The sequence below is a fragment of the Pseudorca crassidens genome, chromosome 3 (assembly GCF_039906515.1).
Source record: "Pseudorca crassidens isolate mPseCra1 chromosome 3, mPseCra1.hap1, whole genome shotgun sequence".
Taxonomy (NCBI): domain Eukaryota; kingdom Metazoa; phylum Chordata; class Mammalia; order Artiodactyla; family Delphinidae; genus Pseudorca; species Pseudorca crassidens.
In genome coordinates this window covers 44,970,912-44,995,508 of record NC_090298.1, presented here as the reverse complement: position 1 = coordinate 44,995,508, position 24,597 = coordinate 44,970,912, and positions in this window count along the sequence as shown.

Here is a 24,597-nt window from a genome sequence, read left to right as displayed (position 1 = left end):
TTATTGTTTGTAGATTTTTTGATGATGGCCATTCTGACTGGTGTGAGGTGATACCTCATTGTATTTTTGATTTGCATTTCTCTAATGATTAGTTATGTTGAGCGTCCTTTCATGTGTTTGTTGGCCATCTGTGTATCTTCTTTGGAGAAATGTCTATTTAAGTCTTCTCCCTATTTTTGGATTGGGCTGTTTATTTTTTTGATATTGAGCTGCATGAGCTGCTTGTAAATTCTGGAGATATGTTTTTATTCTTTAATTATTCTAGGTCTTTGTTAAACATTTCTTGCATCTTCTCGATCTTTGCCTTCATTCTTTTTCTGAGGCCCTGGATCATCTTCACTCTCATTATTCTGAGTTCTTTTTCTGGAAGGTTGCCTATCTCCACTTCAGTTAGTTGTTTTTCTGGGGTTTTATCTTGTTCCTTCATCTGGTACATAGTCCTCTGGCTTTTCATTTTGTCTCTCTTTCTGTGAATGTGGTTTTCACTCCACAGGCTGCAGCACTGACCCTACACTGATTTTTAAAATGGAGTTGTAACACTGCATTTTTTTTTTTTTCATTTTCTGTGAGTAAAGAAGATGCTTCACAGAGCTGGTCATATGAGTAATGCCACTAATACGTATTCTAAACAAATGTTCTTCAAATTTTAATGTGTAAATGAATTACGTGGGGTTCTTATTAAAGTGTAGGTGTTGATTTGCGGGTCAGGAGGGCCATACAATTTTGCTTTTGTACAAATTTCCAGGTGAAGTGAAGTTATTGGTTCTACAACTGATCCATACTTAGAGTAGAAAGGTTCTAGCCTACACCTCCATACCAGTTTGACTGACATCTATAGCTCTCGATACACTCACTGGTATATCAAGCAACTAGCCAACCAGAGGAAGCAACTGGCATAAATCATTAAATACAGCTAAAACAAATTGATTGGCCACCCTTCAATCATTTTAGTCTAAAAAATACAATTACTAAGTAAAGAGAAGAATCTCCAGGATAGTTTTACAAAAACCACACATATGTGCACTCTCTCCCTTTCCCCCTTCTCTCTTTCACACACACACACATACACACACACACACACCTTATTAGTTCTGTTTCTATGGAGAACCCTAATACACCTGTGTATGAAAAACTGAGCTTTACTATGGTCTTGACACTTCTAACCAATGGGCTTCTTAATTCTTTCCTTAGGTTTAGCCTTTCAACATACCCCAGAGACAGTGTCTCAGTGCAGAAATTATGAATAAGCTTTAAGCCAGGGACTCACTGGATCACCACATAATCAACTTGATTTGGTCTTGAATGTCAAGTCCCTAGACTCTTGGACTGTTTCCAGAGGATCAAGTGCCTGTAAGCCCCACCCTCTTTCATGGACTGGCATTCCTGCCCTTGAGGGCCAGTCTTACATGACTAAAGGCAGCTGATAGATTCCTGTGCCTACTGCTCAAGCTTTTGTGTTTTATCCTGATCTTGGACTCATTTTCAACCTTTGACCAGTGGTGTTTGCATACTGCTTGTCCTTTGTCCTCCTAGACTGATCTTCCAGATGTGAAACAAGCTGAGATCAGTTACCAAATCCTCGCATAACCATATTGTTTGGCAGCTGGGTTTTGTCAAACTTTCTCTCTCTTTATCTGTGTTCTAGCCAACCCACAACTATCCAAACCCTACTCCTGACTGAGACAAACACACCAAATGTGCCATCTGGCCCCTGACTATTCTCCAGCTTCCTTTACTGCTAATTCTCTCACCTGCACCCCAAACCTACCCCAACCCACAAACACACCCTGCACTGTAGCCCCCCATGAGTCTAACTAGTCTCTGTACATCCTGGGTCCTTTCACCATTGCCTGCCTCTCTGAACAGGCTCTTCTCTGGCTGGAGTAAACTGCTTTCACTGAGCCTTGAAGAATCTGCACAAACACTGCCACCCTCAGGTCATCAGTGACCCTCGTAGTTGCCACAGTATTCTTTCCTCCACCATTTTGCTTATATCTCTTTAGAGGGTGTACTCTGCAGTCGTAGTATTATCTGTTGTGTGTTGCTTTCTCCAGTAAACTGTGACTCCCTTGAGGGAAAAAACTAATTCTGTCTTACTTTTGTGATCCATGGGACTACTACAGAACTCATCACTGGAGGAGCTTAATTCTCTTTTGGTCCAATTATTGATTAACAATTCTGGGCAGAGAATGTCTTGTAGTCTATCAATAACCATCAACCTGGAATAAATCATTGTGACATTAAATTAAATTATTAAATTATTTTTCCTTCCAGGTATCAATTTTTTAGTATAAACTGGCTGTACATCAAAACTCAACTGAATTATAAATGCAGATGTAGAGGATAAATGCTTTATCCTCAATTCGTCCTGAGTGCCAGTAAAAGCAACTACTGGAAAGAAAATATCCAATAAGCTTATCTCCAATCTCAAACCTAAAGTTCCATTGATCTAAGTAAGGATGAGGAATAACTAGAAAGCCATAAAATCCATAGAAGCTATACTGTACTATTTAGCAATTTCTTACATTCTTTATTCTTCCCTAGATGCAATGTCTTGTTTTCTCAACTAAATTTTAGGCTGCAACCTTTCTTCTAAGGTGCAAATTTTACTTGTAAGTTTTGGTTGCAGAACTGGCCTGTTCCTCAAGCAACAGAAACCATTGCTTAAGTGTCCTCTCTCCCTCCCAAGCACCTCACAGAGGAGCTACTTACTACACATGATGCCTTCCCTAATATTTTTTCATCAACAAACAAAGCAAAATCTGTATTAAGTTGCATAGCCATGAGAAATCATAATTCTCTCACTGCATCTTTATTTTAAACAACAAAATGATCACGTGTGGATTTTGCTGTTGCTGAGAAAGCTGTCCAGGAAACTATGGATAAAATTTTCCAATTCAGAGCAAACTGTCTGCTTTTCCAGAAAGTAGAGGCTCAACCAGAGACAGTAAAGTTCATAACCTTAGCAGATAAAGTTTAGTCAGATCCATTAAGGCTGGGTCCTTTATGCTAACGGACCCTCATAATCGGCTGACAATAAGATTTGGGGATTTTATAATCCCTCAACTCTTCTTTGATGTCATACAAAATACTACAGATGATTCCTCCCAGTGAACCACATTGCCCACATCCATACGTTTGTGTAGTCTCCTCTTCTGCAATCTGGGCTGGCTTGTGTCTTGCTTAATAGAATGTGGGTAAATGTGGAAGAAGTTATGCTGACTTCTGAAGTTTGGTCAAAAGAAAGTTTGAGCTTCTGCCTGGAGCCCTGAGCTGCCATCTAAGAAGTCTGAGCCCCCAGGACCACCATGCTGGGGACAGCATATGTAGGCACTCAGGGCCACAGTTCCAGCTAACCCAACTGTCCAGTAGTCATCCTAGTTCAGGCCCCAGACACGGGAGTGGAGAAACCACGTAAGCATCCAGCCTTGTCAAGCCTTCAGATGGCTTCAGGCTTAGCTGGCTGTCAAGCCTTCAGATGGCTTCAGGCTTAGCTGACAACTGGATGTGACCACAGAAGAGACCTCTAAGCAAGAACGAGTCAACTCAGAACCATAAGAGATAATATCAAATCATTGTGCTAGGGCACTAAGCTTTGAGGTAGTTTCTTATGTGGCAATAAATAACTAGAACACTGTAACCAGGGGGAAGTAGACGAGTCCAGAAACAAGGCCTGATGTAAGAATTCCAAATCAATGGGCACGTGGACACATGCATGCTGAAAATAGCTTCCTCCACTAAGACCTAGGTCTTTGACCTCTCAAGAGAGAAATCATACTTGAAGATGCCTTTCATTTTGACATATTTTCCTTTTAGGATTACTTAATTTTACTGCTGCTCGTCACTTGGTAGTAAAGAATTCTACCCATTTTATCACTTGAAGCAATAAAACAGAACCCCACTGTCCCTTGAGACTGCAGAAAACAATGAGAGGATCCCCATTCCCTTCCAGGCTGTGAGTCAGAACAGTCACCCCAAGTTCTGATGGCAGCTGAGCCAGCACATGGATTTCTCCCCTTGCTTTCCCCTTCTGTAAACTAGCACAAGAAAATGACACAGGCAGGAGCATGACAGTGCCCTGAGAGGTGAAGATGCCACGTGAGGATGAGTCTGCAGAGTGGAGCTTTGTCCCTCTGCTCTACAAAGCTCATGATCACCCTTACCCAGCAGTGATTTAGCAAGTCTGCTTTCCAGGAAGTTGCCCGAGGTTAACTCACTGCAGCAGGTGCAACTGTAACAACAATTAAAGCTGAATTATATTAACAATCCTAATGGCAACCAAGTAGGTACATTTAGGGCCTCTCATGATGGAGGAGGAGAAAATTTTACATGTACAGGTGCTTATGCTACAGATCTTATTAAGTGAGTTAAAAGAGAGAGAGATCTGGGCTTCCCAGGTCACTGCTGCCTTACTTCTTGTCACTCCAGAGTACTGTTCCTGAATGCCAGCACCATGTCAAACTGGAGATAGTATGGCTCCTTTGCCATGGAATTACCACAATCAAAATGCTAACCCAGTGAGAACCTGACACAATCATTGTTTCTCTCTGTGACCTCCCTGGGCACTTTTGAATCCCCAGTTCTAAGCGCAAGGCCTGGCACACATAGGTATTTAATAAATATTTGTTAGGAAGAAGACTAGAAGCAACACAAGATGAGCTAGACTAGGTGAGCAGGTCAGGGAATTTATATACATGGTATTTATTATATAGCTATATCTCTATCTATTACATTTCCTCTCTGGTATCACATAGGGGATCTTTTAAAGCTGAACTATTTTTATAACTATGTATGGTGATAGATGTTAAATAGACTAATTGTGATCATTTCTCAATATATACAAATATTGAGTTATTATGTTATATGCCTGAAACTAACAGTTATATGTTAATTATACTTCAATAAAAAACTAATAATAGTAAAGCCAAACAAGACCTTAGTCGGTCCTTGATTGCCCCAATCTTGCACAAAGAACATTTTACTTCAGACGCAGTCCAAGCCAGATCCTGAGTCAATGAGAACCAGGCCTGGTGATCAATTCAGGGCCCTATCGCCACTTTGTTTGGGGCTGTAGAATTACTCTTGCTGCTCTATGTATAACAGGCTCTCACATTTCCCTAAAGATATACAGCTTTTCCCTAAACTTAGGAGTTTCTAACAGTGTGTGCAATAAAGTATTTTTTCCAAATTAATTTTTATGTGCAACTCCAAAAATAAACACCTAAATGCAGGCCTACATGTAAATGCTAGGCTACAATACAGACGGGGAGGCAAGGCAACTCAGCCTCTCTCTGACCCCTCTGAGATAATTCTGAAGAATCATAAGTAAATAAGTACCTTGAAACTGCTCATTAAATCAGGAACTGTAGCTCAGTTTTTGTCACTGAGATTCACACTCAACCTGTGACTCCAGGCCATTTGGTTGGCAAGACGTGGGGTCTGGCCAGAGTTCCAATTCAACCCTAGACCCACAGCACAAGAATCCATCAGGCTGTGAATGACACCACTGCACTGTCCTCTGCTGCCAGGGCCTGTCCAACAGATCTAACCCCTTAAATGTTGATACCAGCCTGGATCAATCCTCATTTTACCACATATTTTAGACATAGCACTCATCAACCTCCACATTAATTTTCTATTTTTAGAGAACAAATTACGACAAACTTAATGGTTTAAAACAATAAATATTTATCATCTTATCACTACCATGGGTCAGGATCCAGGCATGTTTTAGCTGAGTCTTCTACCGAGAATCTCATAAAGCTGACATCAAGATGTCCCCTGGCTGCATCCTCTTTGAGAAATGGAATATTTCCTGCCATATCAGTTAACCAAGCACATTATAGTCATCAGCGATTGCAGTCCTCCAACGTGAAGCCGGTGAGCCTTGAAGAAACTCAGGAAGGAAAGAACACCTGCCGTCTACCAGCCATCAGACTGCAGCCACTCCCTAAGGTGAGCCCTGAGGAAACTCAGGATGTGAAAACACAGGATACTGGCCCCAGAGAGCTGAGGTGCAATATCAAAGGAATGATTTCAGTGAGCCCAGACTCTTGCATCTTCCCATACATAGAAAAGCACTAAATTCCTTAACTTGAGATATCTGGTTTTCCTTTAATTAACAGTCATCTTTTGACATGCAGACTACCTGCCCTTTGTTACAAAACTTCTATATAACCTGGCTCCCCCCTCGCCTCCTAGGAGCAGTCCTCTCAGGGTTACTTGAGATGCTGCCTCCCAGGCTTGAAGTCCTAAAAATTCCCGCCGAATAAAACATAACACTCAAGTTTTAGGCTGTGAATATTTTTTTAGTCAACATCATTTAGAGGCTCAATTAAGGAAAAACCTACTTCCAAGCTCCCTCAGACTCCTGGCAGAATTAATTTTCTTGTGGCTCTAGGACAGGTTCCATTATCTTGCCAGCTGTTGGCCGGGTACCACTCTCAGCTTCTACAAGCCCCTCTCAGATCTTTGCCACGTAATTTCAGTGTCAAACCCCTTTCACACTTCACATCTCTTGCACTCCCTTTTCTGCTACCAGCTAGAGAAAATTCTCTGCTTTTAAAGGGTTCTTTTGATTAGGTCAGGCCCACCCAAATAATTAAACTCTTTGCCAACTGATGGGTCACTTTAAGTGCATCGGGAAAATCCCTTTTTCCATGGAACGTAGCATAGTCACAGGAGTAACACCAGGAGGCAGAGGTCATGGGGGCCACCCTGGAATCCTGCCTACCATACCCTCTGATACACCCACTCCACATACCCCTGGACCGTTCTCTGTATTGGTCAGGAAGATTCATTGCCGTAACAAAGAAACTTTAGAATCATAGCCTAGCACGACACAGGTTTACTTCTTTCTCACATCAGAGTCCTTCCAGGTCAGCAGGGGCTCTGCGGCACATTGTGATCTAGAAACTCAGGTTCCTTTGGTCTAGTGGCTCTGCTATTCCTTAGCGCCCAGAGTCTTTCACTGGATCTTTTGTATTCTGCTAGCAGATGAGGGAAGGGATCACATAAGGAAGATCTTTAGGGAATATATAGGCCAGGCCTGGAGGTGGCCTACGTGATTTCCACCCACATCCCATCAGCCAGAACTAGTCACTTGGTTGTCACTAATTGCAGGGATATGTATTCGGGAAATGTAGTCTACGTGCCAAGAAGAAAAGGGAAACAGTTGGTGAAGAACTAGTTTACTCTTTGCTTAACTCCCCAGGGCCTAGCATACATTCTGGACTTGACAGTCCAGATATTTACCTTTCTTTACCACAAATCCCATCCCTCCCCCTGCCTGCCCCCTCCCAAAAAAAGTAATAAACAACAACAACAACAAAAACAGGTTGGTTTCTGAATCGTTTCATCGAAACATGGAATTTAAAATAATGACAGTGCCAAGATATCTAGTTTCTGATTCTGATGCCATTCTTTCAATAATTTTAGGTTCCAAGTAAATCTCTTTATCAAGCATTTATTATATCAAAGCACAAAAACTTCATTCACATCACAAGTAGAAGGTTTGCAATTAACATGTAACATATCTGATTAGAATGTTGAAAATTGAAAAAAAAGGTGGCTTAGAAAGGGATGTGAGAAGAGAGGGACACACACACACATTTGTTTTATGTAGTTAAGCCAGATCCATCCCTTGTTTCTACCCTCAGGTAAGTTCCTGTTCACTTTCAAAATCACCCTCTGAAGTCATTCTTTTCAGAGACTTTCTGGTGTGACTGAGTTTTGTTCTACGAGTTGCAAGAAAACAACTTGTTATTTTTGGAGAGTTACAGTTCCTGTGCTGGGTCAAGGAGAACATGCATTCCAATTCTGAGAGAGATCTAAGGGTAGTTTTAAATCTCACCTTGTGAAGGAAAATTGTTCTTTTCTTCCTTGCTTTAAAGGGTGCTGAGAGGGAAAGTTTAAAAGATGCTGAAGCCCTTGAAATGCCTGGAACTTGGGATATCCAAGGTTTTAGACATCTTGAAGTCTTTACGTTCATATTTCAAAGGGTTAGTTAGGCTGCTATTTATGTAAACATCACTTTTCACATCAGTCTTCGTTCATTTACCACCTGCTCACTTGTCCTATTTAATTTTCCTGTTCAATGACTTAATATAGAGAGTTTTTTACATGCATGTTTAATCAGTTCTGAAAGCCTTGCTTGTTTTTCAGATTACTACACCCCATCCCCATGACGCAGTGTCTTTGAGGGTAGAAAAGCAGGAAGGCTGAGACCCACCTTCCAAGTCTCTTCAGGGGGATAAAAACATGAGATCAGAAATGTCAGGAAGAGCAAGCAGAATTCCCCCATGGGAGCGGGCAGAGATTTGTGGGAAGGGTGTTTTTTGTACTATTTAAAGGCTTCATCTTGTGGTTCCTCTGTAAAAGGTGTAAGAGGCTGGATTAAGTTTGTGTGGTGAAAATGAGGCATCATTTCCTATTTGAGCTAGATATATTTTCTTAGAATCAAAATAATTTTTGAACAGCACAAAATCTAGGCTTCGTGCTCCTTGAGATCAAACTTAGAGTAAAAATGATAGAAGGAAGAAGAGACACGGAGAGAAAACAACATATCAAAGTAGACACTTTGCCCATGGCTCGGGTTCCAGCCACCCTACAATCTCTTCTGCACCTCTGATCTCCCAAACCGGTAATTTTGGAAGACTGTTTAGAAATAAAACTCTCAAAGATACTTTCTTCTGTGTGAGTTATTCTTACCATCACTTTCTATAAGTACACTGTATAATGCTGTTCAGTCTTTATATCCAACCCACCTAACCTATTAAGTGTAGGAGAATCAAGAAAATCAAAGTTTGAGCAGAATACACACACTTAGCACACATCCCACAGACACAGTTTACTCTCTGAAACACTGAATTTTAAGGAAGCAAGAGACAGTGGCCCATATTTCACTAAGGATGACTCATAGCAAACATTTTTGGAATATGACCTGTTTATCCACTGTGCTATTTCATTAACCCTAGTTTTGTTTAGAAGTAGGTATCTTCTGGTGTCCCAGCCTACAGATTTATCTGTGTTAAATATGAAACACATGCTCTGAGCTACCAAGCCAGCAAATTATTCTGCTCTCCTTTGGCCATTCCTTTTCTGAGTACAGATAACTTTACCAAAGACCCTCAGTGAAAGACTATAAGGTTAATAACCAGTCAAGCTCCTGCTATCATAACTTAAGATGAAGAAGCCACAGAGGAAATATATTCATTCAGATGTTCAGGATACAGTGCTTAGATGCATTATTTTTTATTAGGTTTAATGTCTTTTTATAGGGTCATCCACCAAAATGATAAAAGCAGAGACTCTGTCATGTAGCTTAATAGCACTGGCTATTTGTATATGATGAGAAAAGGTGTTGTGTGATCTTTATTTACAGAAAAAGCATGCAATGCAAAGGGGGAGGTCTACAAAAGGTCAGGGCTTCAAAACAAGCTGACTGTCTGGGCTGTAAATTACCTGCCACCTTGCATTACTAAATGGCTTTTCAGTGGGGTTCTGCTCTCTGAATCCTAGGATGGTGCCCTGCGAGTTATGAGCTCCAGGCTGCCGTCAGCTCTTCAGGGTGATGAGGAAGAAGTGCACTCCTACGGACATTTGAAACTGAAAGAAAATTGCAGGCACTGACCATTCTTGAGTCTGTGCCCCTTTCCACGGCAGGGAAACAGTTTGATGCAGTTTTCTTTCTTTCTAACCAAACCTGCATCCCCTTCCTCCCCCTTCCCCTAGGTTTATTTCTCTTGCTTTGCCTACCTGGCAAATATGATATGAGGGGTTAACACAGCAGAAGATCCAGTTTTTCTCTTAGTCCTGAGGAATAGCTTTCGATGCGTGCAAATTCACACAGTATTGCACTTCTTGCAATTATTTTATATGTGTCTATGTTTGGTGTTGATGGATAGCCTATGACTTTGCTCCTTGAATTTTTCCCAGTCCTCTGAGAAGCAGACAACAAGATAGGATTACAGATGAAAAGGATGTACTAGGAAAATGCCAGTGAGGGGCAATGGAGGAGGGAAGCTGGAGGAAGCTGGGAGAGCATCAAACTGCAGTGCTGACCCCTGTGTAGGAGAAAGGGAAGGAAGAAAGGAAGGAGGAAGAAAAAATGGCGGGGAGGAAGACAGGTCTTACACTGCAGTGCATTTCTAATAAAGTCCAGTATAGCTAGCATGGAGTCCTTCAGGCCAAAATCACCTGTCCAAGACTTTTAACTCCCCAAAGTGGGTCTGCCTGGGCATCCCTGTCCCATTCAGCACTGGCTAGGAACAGTCTTCCGAAAGTGAGACCCAGGCACAAATATAATAATGAATTTCAAAGCAGAGCATAAGGAGGGGCTGTTCAACTAGGCTCCCTGCGGTAGGAGACCCGAGGGGCACATTTTCACGGCCACTGCACTCCTCCTGATTCCGCTAAGGGGAAGTGGCTTCCTTTTCACTTGCAGTTGAGGAGCGGTGAAGTGGGATTAATGTTTCCAATCCCCCTATCCCCTGCTCACTCACTCCTCTGAATTAATCTAACTGGTGAGACCAAGGAAAGTCTGACCTTTGCTGGCCTGTGTCACTCGATGGATGAGATCACAGCATTATAAAAGGAAAGGTAGTTATTTCTAGTTCTATAAACAATTAGATTTTTGGGGAACAGGCCATATTGTCCTTTCAGTTAGCTAGCTAAATGTTAGATAAGAAAATCCAGCTCTCCCTTAGATTTAGAACAAGGAGTAACTTCATGCTACAGTTCAGCTTTACCAGGAAGTTCCTCACTTTGAGAGTTCTGGGGAAGTTGTCTACTCTATAAATAAATCTAATTCTATGATTTTAATCTTTGATTATATTCTTGTTGCTATTTATCATTTGAATGGAGCCCGGAAGGGAGACTGGTGAGTAATTAGTAGCACCTAATTTCTAATGCATGGATGAATGTGAGCACGCTTACCCAAAATACCTGCATTGTCCTGATTATAATGCATGAGAACAGCAATGTACTTATATGCTCGTTAGCACTTAAAATAATGTCTGTGCTATAAGTTATTATCTGTTGGTGACAGCCCTTGTCATCGAAATAAAAGAATCAACCAATACTGCACAGAGAATCATGCTTGCAATCGAACAGCTATTTATAATCAAACACCTCAAGACTTTTAAAAAACAATAGAAATACCTTTGGCTTCTTAAGAAAGCAAGGTGAACACATCGATAAGATTCTCTTCATGGAGGTCTCTTTATAAATGCAAGTCTCTAAAAGACCACTCAACCTGGAAACAAGAAGAAAGTTTCATTGGTAAGAATGATAATCTCACTGCGAGATACCAGGAATAACTCCATTAAGAATTTATGAAGACAGCTAAATCTACAGAGAGCTCAGGTGTTCCTATCATAAGAAGGCTCTCCAGAGTGATAATGGTTTTCACCACGGGTAAACTGGAAAGCTTTTACTTCATCATTTTGCAGTCCACAGGAGAAGATGGTAGGCAGAAAAACATAAATGGGAATTCAGGCATTGATTCATCATGGAAAAACTTGAATTTATCCATGGTTGTTGTTTTGTCTCTGGACTAATTGTCTTCTTCTGATTGTTATTAAATAGCAAAGAAAATCTGTTTGTGCTATTAAAACATGTAATAAACTTATTGAACCTCAAGAACATAAGCCTGGAACACATTTTTTTAATGGTAGAAGCATTGTGAATAGTGTACAGAAGTGTCAGACATAATCTAAACAGCATTTCCACCATCATTAAAGAGAATATCCAGGAAGCACTTTGAAAAGAGCTTTCAAAGTCATCTGAAATCAGTCTTCTTTGAAGAAAATTATCCTGGAAAATGGAGTGCAGCCAAAGCTATTCTTCCTGTTCTGCTTAGGGATGATGCAGTGCTTTTCAGAGGACAAATAGAATATTACTCAAATCAATGAAACATATATCATTGAAAAGTCTACGTCTTTGAGTGGTTACAGGTCCAGCTGCATAAAAAGCAAAAATATGGTTTCTTTTTTATCAGATCTCCTACAGACAAAATGTTCCCATAAATTCTAAATCAGTAAGACGATTCTTTTAATGACCAGCAATTCACCCAAAAACCTATATTTTCTTGGGCTAAATAGGATAATTGCCTAGTAAATCATCCAGCCCCTAAAGAGATATTTTGTTTGCATAAATGAATTCCTATTCATACACAGAGGCTCATTAAATCCTATGACCTAGAATTATAAGCAACGAAGGCAAAGCCAACACGATAAATTGGAGATTATAAAATGTGACCTTTTTTTCTGGGCCTCTACTCCTTCACTTAAAAGTGACTGCAAAGATTGCATCAACAGCCTACTCATGTGAGATGGCTTAGATCAAGGGTCTCCTATAGCACTTTCCCCCCAAGATACACTGAAGAAATAATTAATCTGATTATCCTCTGAGGTCCCAATCACGCCATGTGTTTACATGGGTTTATTTGGTCGAAGAAAAACATGTGGTACATATCTTCATTCCAATAGCTATGGGAAGTTCCATCTGCTACATAATAAAGGAAATCATGAAAGAAGCTTGACACTTGGTAATCTTAGAATAGTGCTCTGCATGGAATCCAAACTCTTTATACATGAATTCATGTACAAGTCGCTTTTATGGGCTACCAGTTGTGGACATGTCATGGTCTCACATGCAACATGGATTCAAATTTGAATCTTCAAACTCTGCCTGTAAATAAATAGGAAAAGTTATAGCTGGGATGTTTCTATAGGTATTGCCTTATCTTTCCAATTATATAATTTTCTGTTTACATTCTCCAAAGAAACAGTTAAGATTACATTCTTGTGTGATTTTTCCAGCTAAAGTGTTTGTGGTTACAGATAACTATAGATAACTAATCTAACATGAGCTCAACACACGGGAGATTTCCACCTTCAGGCATTTGCCAATCTTTAAGCTACACAGGAAAATAGGTTAAGAAATTAAACAAAAGTTATTTTAAAGCAGAGCAGAAATCCTCAATAAAATTTTAGGAAATCAAATCCAACAGTAAGTAAAAAGAATAGTATACCACAGCCAAGTGGGATTTATTCTATTGAAGTATTCAAGGGAAGTTTGATATCCAAAAATCAACCATTGTAATCAACCACATTAACAGGACAAAGAAGAAAAGTCATATGATCATATCAACTGACTCAGAAGCATTTGACAAAATTCAAAATCCATTCATTATAAAAATGCTTAGCACACTACAAATAGAGGGAGACTTCCTTAATCTCATAAACAGCATCTACGCAAAAACCTATAGCTAACATCATTCATACATCAAAGGCTGAATTCTTTCCCTCTAAGAGGAGGAACAAGACAAGGTATATGCTTTCACCACTCTTATTCAAGATATTACTGGAATTTTTAGTCACTACAAATAAGGGAAGAAAAAGAAAAAAAACATACATATTGGAAAAAAAGAAATAAAACTCATCAGGCTGAGTTACTGTCTCTATTCACAGATGACACGACTGGCTATGCAGAAAATTCCTAGGGATCTACCAAAAAACGTCCTGGAACTGTGAGTTCAACAAGCTCACAGAATGCAGATCAAACATCAAAATTAACTGCACTCCTCTACTCTGGCAACAAAAAAGCGGAAACTCAAATGAAAAATACAAACCATTTATAATTGCTCCAAAGAAAATTGAAGTCTTAGGTATAAACTTAATAAAACATGTATAGAATCTTCATGATGAGAATTACAAAATGATGATCAAAGACGATCTAAATACTTGGAGAAACATACCACGTTCATGGATTACAAGGTTCAACACAGTAAAGATGACAATTCTCCCTAAATTGTTCTATAGGCTTAACACAATTTTTATTAAATCTTAGTAAGGTGTTTTCTATAATATACAAGTTTATTCTAAAATGAATAGAAAGGACTTGAAATAGCCAAAACAACTTTAAACAAAGAAGAATAGAGTGGAAGAAATCACTCTTCCCAATGTTAAGGTTTATTATACAGTTGACCCTTGAACAACATGGGTTTGAACTGCACTTATAAAGTCCACTTATACATGGATTTTTTTTTCAACAAACAGTACATACTACAGTACCACATGATCCACGGTTGGTTGAATCCACGTAGGTGCAGAACCGTGGATATTAAGGGTCAGCTGTAAAGTTGTACGTGGATTTTCGACTGTGTGAAGGTTGGCACCTCTAACACCCACATTGTTCAAGGGTCAACTGTATAGCAACAGTAACTAAGACAGTGTGGTACTGGTGAAGGAAAAGACACACAGTCCGATGGAACATAATAGGAAAACCAGAATTATATCTACATGAATATGAGCAATTGATTTGTGACAAAGATGCAAACAAATCATTAATGTTTTTAATGATTAGTGCTGCAGTCATTGGATATCTACAGGCAAAAGCATAAACCTTGACTTAAACCTCACATCTTGTACCAAAAATTAACTCAAAATGCACTGAGGGGCTTCCCTGGTGGCGCAGTGGTTGAGAGTCCGCCTGCTGATGCAGGGGATGTGGGTTCGTGCCCCGGTCCGGGAAGATCCCACATGTCGCGGAGCGCCTGGGCCCGTGAGCCATGGTCGCTGAGCCTGCGCGTCCGGAGCCTGTGCTCCACAACGGGAGAAGCCACAACAGTGAGAGGCCCGCGCACCGCAAAAAAAAAAAAAAAATGCACTGAGGACTTAAATGTAAAATGTAAAACTATAAAACTTCTAAAAAACACAAAAGAAAACCACAATTGCCATACTGGGCTGATAGTATTCCAATCAAAAGCAAAATGAATTTTCTATTTTATTTAGCCTATGTACCACTGACATAGATTTTTTTTTTTTTTTACAAACTATTATTTTACTTAGGCTTTTTGAAATATTAAAATAGTGCTACACTCAGGTTAGGAACCACTGATCTACCTAACTCCCCAAGCTCTTATTTTTATAGGCAGGGAGCTGAGTGTCAAGATGACAGAATTAGTGACAACACAGGATCAGAGGCCCTCCTCTGATTCTGCTTCTCTGTGATATGATAGCATCTAAAGTCTATTCATTTAAGTAAATTCAGTTCACCGATAACAATTCCTGGGGCAACTGTTTGCCTAAATACCTATATACACACAGGAGATATACAGTCTCTGGAACTTTGAGTTTTCTTAGTGCTCTTCTACCTTTGTTGAGGGAGTGGGACAGGGAACAGAATGCCTGGCTATTTCTATCTAGATGAAGCAAGGACAATATTTCACGGGACATATTTCTTCATAATTCTAGATCATTTGCTCGTTCACTAAATAGAAAATCTTCAAGAAGCCAGCACACTGAGAAACCAAGAAGACAGTAAATTTAAAGGAGACTGTTAATTGAACAGCACATATCACCATTGGGTAGGAGTGGAGATGAGTTCCAGGGGTGCTGGCTGGAGTGGAGCAGCTCCCTTGCTATCTGGGTGTAGCTGTATAGGATGCAAAAGGCCCTCCTGCCTTCTGAAGATTTTTTACGGGAGTCATCTGTCTGGTGTGAAATCTGTTGTGAAATGTGATTCCGGAGCAAAAAAGATGCCCGTTATGGACTGCCTGGATACTGGGTTAAGGGTTAACCTCTAGAGAACTTTGGAAGGTGTTTTCAGTAAATAGGAGATTTAGCAGTGATAGATGAAAAGAAATTATAGCACCGAATTCCGAGATGGAAAACTTCTCAAATTATTGATGGCAACATTTCTAAAAGCTGAAATAACTATTTTACTTGGGTGTTATCAGGTAAAATATGTGGCTTTCTTTAGGAGCTAGTCACCCATTTACAAAAGCTCATCATCTTTTAGCTACCACTGATCTATCAATCATGGACTGCTCTGACGCTAAACCTGGCATTTGAGCAAGCCAAGCAGAACTCACGATTCAGGGTCTCTGCTCCCTGGCCATTAGCATTAGTGTATTCTAAGGATTATACTATAATATCTTGTGTCTTTACAGCACCTTTCTCCAGGGAATTGCAGAGTTATAGACTTTTACTCTAATCCTCACAAATAGTTCTATGAGACAAAGAAAGTGAGGGACAAGTCTTCTGAGGAGAGTTTAGCCATCTACATCTGACTGAAAATAAACAATTTCTGGTGAGGAGAGCAGCTAGTCTAGTGGCAATAACCAGAGGTCCAGTCACATCTCTGAGCTCATGCCTCTCTGTAACCAGAGAAGAGTTTCCTGCTTGTCTCCATTTCTCCAGCTGTAAGGAAGAGTTAGAGCTAGCTATCAATTAGGGCAGATGCCCAACATTTACAGGGCCTAGAGCACAAGTACAAATGGACCTCTCCCCAAATGCTGTGTTCTTACCACTCCCCACGGTTCTACATATGAAGGGCCTCGTGTGGCTGCTTGGGGACAGCCCACTGTGTGCACCTACCCTCCCCAATGCCTGTCCCTTGGCCACCTCTGTGCCCTAGGCTTGAAAGCTTGGGGCTTTCTGGGTCTTGAGTACCCAAAGTGCAGTGAGGAGGGATGCAGTCTTTGGGCCCTAAGGCCCTTGCCCCTTGAGGAGAGGCAAGGCTGGAGAAAGGAGAAAGGTCAGAATGGAGCTTTCCAAAATACAGAACCTGAGGCAAGGATCCAGTTGCCCAGATCTAAGATGTCATGGAGATTGTGATGTACTTCCCAGAATCCCCTGTGGGACAGAAGAACTCATTCCTCCAGCTGCTGGGAGTCCCGCAGCTCACAGCCCTCAACTTCAACTGTCACCTCTCCCTCTCTTGGAATAGCCCTAAGTTGAAGAAAGTTGCCTCAAATAAGTCACATCCCATTCCTGAGGCCAGCCTTCACCCAGTGGCTGATTGACATGGGTGTACAACATCCTGGGCCCCTCATCTCAGTTGCAGAAAACGCTGAAGGGTCATTCCGGCCTTAGAGCTCCCCCAGAGTTAGCTGAGGCCTTTACTGAGACTGCACCACAGTCAACTTCTCTTCTACACAACCCTGCTTCCTTCCCTTCCCCCACACATCTCCTGCACACCACCTCCTTCTCAGCGTCTACTTCCTGGCAAACCTGATCTTTAACAATGAGCAATGCTAGAAACACCCCCAAAAAAGATGAATACAAGAAAACGATAAAACGCTTGTTAAAAACAATCAGGTAATGCTTACTCACCTTATAAAAATGGGCCTTTGCCTGACAACAAAGCTAAAATGGGATTTACTTAAGGGTTAAACAAACTGTACTTGTGTATGTGTTTGTTTACTCATTATTTTTGTCCTTGAGGAACTGAGGGAGGAGAGAAGTGATTTGGGGCAGGGGGACTAAAAACAAAAGGTCCTCCACAGTCAGTTAAAGATCAAACAGAAAAGTAAACCATTTCTGTTGTTAGAGTATGAAGCAAATGGAAACACATGTTTTATCTCTACCTTTACAGAGCTCCTAGCAGAGACCTTTATAGGATGCATGTTTAGAAAGCTGCAAGGACTCCTAACCATTTAGAAATGCAATGCATTTCTTTTCAGGATGCAGGGAAATTTTCTGAGTTGTATTGAAGGGACAGAGGAGCAAAATCCATTCTTCCTAAAAGGGGGATAATGCACAATGTCCAAATGGCTTCTCCCCAGCTACTTACTAGCTATTGGGATTAAATAACATAACGTGAGAAGAAGAAATTTGAGGTCTAATCCTAAGAAGAGCGTGGGTTTGGTCTTCCTGTTCATTTAGCATCTTAACCTCTTCCCTCCTTTAAAAAGGAAGATCTGTTCAGTATCAAAATAAGACGATGGCTCATGTTGCTGGAGCTGAGAGACAAAAGTCTGATTCAGCAAGAAAAAGTAATGAGATAAGATAGCAGTGATTGGCAGTCAAGAAAAGAACTGGCAGACAGACCGTAGAGCCCTCAGCTGTCTTTGGGGCAGAAGAAAAAATATTTCCTAGGAGAGTACAATAAGAAATCGTGGTCAGGAAGTTCACTTTCTAATACCAATATTTACAGCGTCCATAATTTCACATCCCCAAATTTGGACATGCTGCTGTATGATCTGACAGATGGTCCTATAACAGGGAAAAGCAACTGAAGTCAGTAGTGTCTGAGCAAACAGTGGAGGTTTAATGTTAAAATCCCATAGCTTCTTTTCCTAACAGGATAGTTTATGAATCTGCTTTTTATATCCTAATCAGTAATTTTTATATCCCCCAAGAAAAGCAGAATAGGGACAGAATAAATCTTGTTACACATTGATATGTTCAATGTGTAACCATGCTTCAATGGACAGAGTTGCTGAATTCCTGAACTTTCAACATGGGGAAGAGTACATTCAGTGATAGTTGGGAAAGAATATAGGAAGAAGGAAAAGTTACCTCAAAGACTTTCTTTACTGAGCCAGCCAATCTGGAAGAGGAGGACCCACTTATATATTCACAGAATTGGAAAGATCTGTACTCTTTCAAAATATTTACATAAACTGGTGGTGGGTGAAGGTAGAGGCACTGATGGCTCCTTAGGAAACCCTAAAGTCATGGCCATATTTTCATAGCCAGATGAGTCAAAGATAATAATAGTTAATATTCACTAAGCACTTTTTATATAAGAAGCTGTGTGCCAGGTACTTTATATTCTCAGCCACTCTGTATGAGAAGGGATGTAATCCCCAGACTGTAGATGAGAACAATGAGACTCAGAGAATTAGGTGATTTGCCCAAAATCACAAAGCTAATCAGTCATGGAGTCAGGATTCAACCTCAGGTCTGACTCTCCAAAGCCCTCTGTTCTCCACTATGACTAAGTCTCTTAATCCTGAAACCAATGGCCAAAGTTTTAGCTGCTACTTTGAGCTAAAGAATTTCTGGGATCATTAAATCATTGTGCATTTTCTCTGCTCCTTCTCGCTGGGACAGTTTACTCTGTAGAATGAGTCAAAAAGATCTCTGTACCTGTGATTATCAGATCACCTGCAAACTTGACCTGGCAATCTTAGTGAGGTAAAAGGCTGCCAGGTGTGCTTATGGAATCCAGAACAATTTCAGTAGACCTGTGCTTGTGTCTCTGTGCCCTAGGCTCAGTATCTGAGGTGCTGTGATTGCCACCAACGCTGATGTCACCTACCTGCCATTGCTGGTATGGTGTGTTCTCTGCAAAGATGGCCACCAATAAATATTCCCATCTTTAGGCACATGCCCATCAAGAGTTCAAGACTATATCTGGGCTGACCGTGTGGTTCGTTTTGCCAATAAAATGTGACAGAAGTGACTCATGCTGAGTTCTGGACCCAGGCCTCAAGAGACCAGGTAGCTTCTCTTCTCACTCTTGTTTGGAAACCGGAGCCACTGTAAAAAGAAGTTCAGTTACTCTAATGGACACGTCACATGTAAAGAGAAGTCCCACCCAAGAGCCAGTACTAACCACCAAATGCGTTAGTAAATCACTTTGTATCAAGCACCAGAATGATGCTGCCACATAAGATAGCCTAGCTGGGGCTTCCCTGGTGGCGCAGTGGTTGAGAATCCCCCTGCCAATGCAGGGGACACGGGTTCGAGCCCTGGTCCAGGAGGATCCCACATGCCGCGGAGCAACTAGGCCTGTGCGCCACAACTACTGAGCCTGTGCTCTAGAGCCCACCAGCCACAACTACTGAGCCTGCGTGCCACAACTACTGAAGCTGGTGTGCCTAGAGCCTGTGCTCCGCAGCGAGAGAGGCCACCGCAATGAGAAGCCCATGCACCACGAGGAAGAGTAGCCCCCGCTCGCCACAACTAGAGAAAGCCCACACGCAGCAACGAAGACCCAACGCAGCCAAAAATAAAATAAATTAAATAAATTTAAAAAGAAAAAGGAAAAAAAAAAGGGGGCTTCCCTGGTGGCGCAGTGGTTGAGAGTCCGCCTGCCGATGCAGGGGAAACGGGTTCATGCCTCAGGCCGGGAAGATCCCACATGCCACGGAGCGGCCCGTGAGCCATGACCACTGAGCCTGCACGTCCGGAGCCTGTGCTCTGCAACGGGAGAGGCCACAACAGTGAGAGGCCCGTGTACCGCAAAAACAAAAACAAAAACAACAAAAACAAACAAACAAAAAAACATGCATCTTTAAGTAGAAAAAAAAAGTTAAAAAAAAAAAAGATAGCCTAGCTGACACCATAGAGAACAGAAAAAAGGATCAGCTGAGCCCAGACAACCCAGAGAATTGTAAGAAATAATAGTTACTGTTTTAAGCCACTAAGTTATGGAGTAGTTTATCATTCAGTAATAGGAAACTGATACAGATGGGCCCCCCATGGCAATTGTTCCAGACCCAGCAATAAAGCAAAGTTTTATTCATCTTCCAGTGGCCAGCTGTACTCTATATAGAGTACACATTCTAGGCACTGCAGGCAACCAGCTTCCAATGGAAGGTGGGTGGATAAAGGGAGACCATCCTGCTGCCAGTTTGCTCCATATCCTTTGTCAGCACTGAATAAGACTGAATCATCTAGCTTGTTCAGCAAAAGTGCTACAAGCCCTTTGGGTCAATTAATCATTCAGTTCTCTTCTGTAAACCAACACTTTCCTCAATCCTTTGGATCAAAGAAGAATAACAAAAATATCATTCCAAAGCTATTGATCCCACGTATTTGTTAAATGAGCTTTAAATCTGGCCTCATAGAGCCCAAGTACTGAGCTACCCTTGCCAGCACTAAGGCTCCCTTCCAACTGTCCCCAGATAGCAGTTCCACATCCCAGCACTGATATATAATGAGATTCTGCTCCCTGTTATCCACTTCTCTGTAGGAGGCAGAATCTCACTGAGTCCATGAGAAGGAGGACACGTTCTTCCTCCAGTTCCCAGGAGGCACCGTGAGTGACACGCTCCTCAATTAGGTGTTTTATTCAAGGGCGAGATTTGCCCTTAGACCTACTTGGCACTGGTCGTGTATAAGTCTCTTCAGTTTCTCAGTGCCACTTCACTTGGAGCCCTTTTAAAATTTCTTTCCCTATTGTACAGATGAAAGCTTCATTTTGACCTTCCTCAGATGTTATATGATGTTGAAACAAGTGAAAATCTTTTTCAAGCTCTGGTTTTATAAATTCACAAACTCCTAAAAATCTTCACTGCACAGAATAACAATCTCTAAGAAAAGGGATGTGACATACAGAAAATAATGAAATTCATTCTACAGAGAGTAAATTAAATGGTTTAATTTGGAAAGAGGCAGGAGAAATGAAGATTATATTATAGGGGAATTAGACTCGAGGTTTAGTAATCACAAGGAGAAAGAATATCTGCCTGTGTCGTCATGACGGCAGACTGCCTTGGAAGTTGTACTAAAAGATGGGAGGGGGGTGAGTAGGAAGAGAACTGCCTTGGTAGGAAATCCAAGAAGAGTCAGAAAGACATGACTCTCAAACATGAGATAAGGAGGTCAAAGGATAGGGCAGAAGAAAACTGCTAGAGTCTTTGAGACCAAATAAAAAGAGGAAATCAGAGTGGGAAAGCCCACTCTAGGAGTCTCAGAAAGAGTGTTCTTGGTAACAGTCCTTAAAAATAGTCCAGAGTTACTTAAACAGAAATACTGTCTAGACAGGAGATTTTATCTTTTATTTGTGTATTATTTAAGCATGTGAGGCTTATTTAAGTTAGTTAAGTTTTAGTAAAGATCATCTTTTTTTAATTAAAAAGAAAAGGAATTCCCTTTCCTATGCTGATCAACCACTTCCTTATGCCACAGGGTTTGGGACCACTTGAGCATGCCTCCCTACTTCACCAAGTTATTGGAGGCAGAGTAGATGGAGATTGCCCAAAAAAACCCCGTTATTTCCTGGATCTCACAGAGTCACAGGAGTGACAGCTGTGCACATCCTCTTTGCCTTTGACCCTGAAGCTATGAACGGGCTGCCCCAGCCATAGCAAAATCCCCGTGGTAGCAGAGAGCTGCTTCTCCTCCCCTCCTCTTCTGCTTCTCAGTTCTTCACCTCCAGCCTGACACCTCCGTGTGCTTTTGAGTCTGTTTCCACAGTTTCCAGGCAAACTTTGATTTAATTATTTGTATTGTATCATCGACTGCAAAAATACCCATAATTAATCATTTTCTGGAGAAGGCACATGTCCCCTTTGAAACTTCATTTTCATTTTTAGAAAGCCAGCATTCTAACGAAGGTATCATTTCCTTATTTAGGAAAGGATTGTCTGCTGTTTGTTGGCCAGATTCCCTAATTCACCGGAGCTAGAACATCTAACATCTGCCAAACACTTCCTCTGTGCCAGACACTCTGCTAAATGTCTTTACAGCAATCCTTTGGCAGAGGCATGATTATCTTCCTCAGTCCACAAAGGAAGAAGCTATGATGATCCGATATGCCCTGGCTATGCCCTAGTAAGTGGCAGAGCTGGACACCAACCCTTCATCCCCTGACTCCAGGGACTACTGCTTCCCGGTAGCGTAGAAACAGAGGGCCACAGTTTATCAGATCGAGTCTCTTCAGATTGGCCGTCAAAGCCGTTTCTACAAAATGCACTCATAAACTGGTTTGAATTTCTCACCAATAACTTGATCTTAAGGACCACTTGCCTAATCAATGAAAAGTCTTATTTTAACTGTATCGCTAATGTATAGCAACTCTAAACCCCATTCTTGAGTACGGTAGGATGGAGTACCTCGTTCTCCGTTCTCGTTGGGTAAGGAAGATATTTAAAGTCAACATACCTCCCTTTCTCTCTCATTTCACACACTAAAGTGAACCATGCCAATCGCTAGGTTATATACCATCTGTGACGTTTAACAGAAAAAGGCAGAACAGCTTAAATGGCAGTCAGGATCACTTCCTAAATCTCCACCTCACTGAAAATGGTATTTGGGATAATATCCTCCCTTTATCCTCCTAGTTAATTCTTCAACCTTCTAAACTCTGCTCCCTGCCCCAGGAGGCTGACATGTTCAGAATACATCAACATAACCCCTTGCTGTTGGCTCTTGTTAGATTCAGCCAGTGGGACACAGTTTCAGGAGATCAGAAGCGGGAAGAGAGTGAGGGTAGGTGATTTTTCCCCAGGGAGTCCCCATAATGGGCTATGAGTTGGCTGAACTCCCCCACTGTCAGGCAGCCCTCTCCGTATACCTCTCTCTCCGGGTCTCCCTTACCTCTCCTTTCACTTGTTTCTTCAGGCCTGACAGTATCAACAAGAACCATGGCATAGGAGTACACACCATCTCTGCTGCTTTTCCTAAGCCATGCCCACACCCTTCTAAATAGACTTCTCATCAAACTCCTCTCAAACTACCTAATCTTAATGTGCCATCTGTTTCCCATTGAAATCTTGACTGATACAATATTGAAAACGTTGGCAAGAACCTACAAGCCTCACAAAAACATTACGGCTCTATAAAATTCCTACTTAAGATATAATCTCAAAAATTAGGAGAGAGAGGTTTTTTTCTAAAGACCAGGCTTTCATTTATTAGAGGTTAATTATGAATTGAATCAGATGAAGAAAAGAAGGTCTATTTCTTTCTGCCTAAGTAAAAATATTGCAAACATAACATAGCAGAAGAGAAAGAGGTATGTTTATCTTTACAATTACCAGGGTTAAGGTGCCCTGACCTGCAATGTTCTTTGGGCATCCAAAATGTCTGACAGTACCAGGGATCCTCCCTGTTCTTGCTTATCCTCTTGCCTTATTAACTCAAAGTAACACAAAGGCCCACCCACCTCCAGAAATGTGGGATCCAGTACTTGCCCTTCTACCTAATAATTCTGACCTTGGCTGTACTATATAATCTCCCCAAGCCTTGGTTCCTGTTACGGACTGAATGTCTGTCCTCCCAAAATGTTTATGTTAAAACCCTAATTCCCAGTGTGATGGTATCTAGATGTGGGGTCTTTGGGAGGTAACTGGGGTTAGAAGAGGTCATGAGAGTGGGGCCCTCATTAAGGGATTTAGTGCCCTTAGGAGAAGAGATAACAGAAAGTTCGCTCTTTCTCCTCCATGTGAAGACACAGTGAGAAGGAAGCCATCTGCTAGCCAGGAGGAGAGCTCTCAGCAAAAACAGAACTCTGCTGGACCTTGATCTTAGACTTCCTAGCCTCCAGAACTACGAGAAAATAAATCTGTTGGTTAAACCACATGGAGCTTTGTTGTGGTATTTTGTTATGGTATCAGCCCAAGCAGATCAATGCAACCCCCTTACCTTTAAACCAGAGGTGATTACACTAGACGACCTGCATTGGAATGTCTCTCTCCCACTTACTAGTTGTACAGCCCTGGTCAGGTTGATTAACTGTACCTCAGTGTCCTCATCTGTAAAGATAGAGTAATAACACTACATACTGCTTTGGTTTGTTGGGAGGATTGAATGAGGTAACAAGTAAAGTACTCAGCACAGTGTCTGGCACTTACTAAATCTCAATTAACATTAATCATCATCATCACTCCAATGGAAACTCAGCATAAATAACTCTGCCAGGGGTAGGACAGAGTCAGCAAAGGCTTCCTGAAAGAGGTGACGAAGAAAACAGGTAAGACCACATCCTACAGTCAGCCCTTGCTGCACTCCCAAAATATGTAACCCAATGTTAGCCATACAAGGGCTTATAATCTGCTCTTTGATTAATGTATTGGTATTTGAAACAATAATCCAATTATAAATGCACACAGTTAATAAGGTGTAACTTATATTA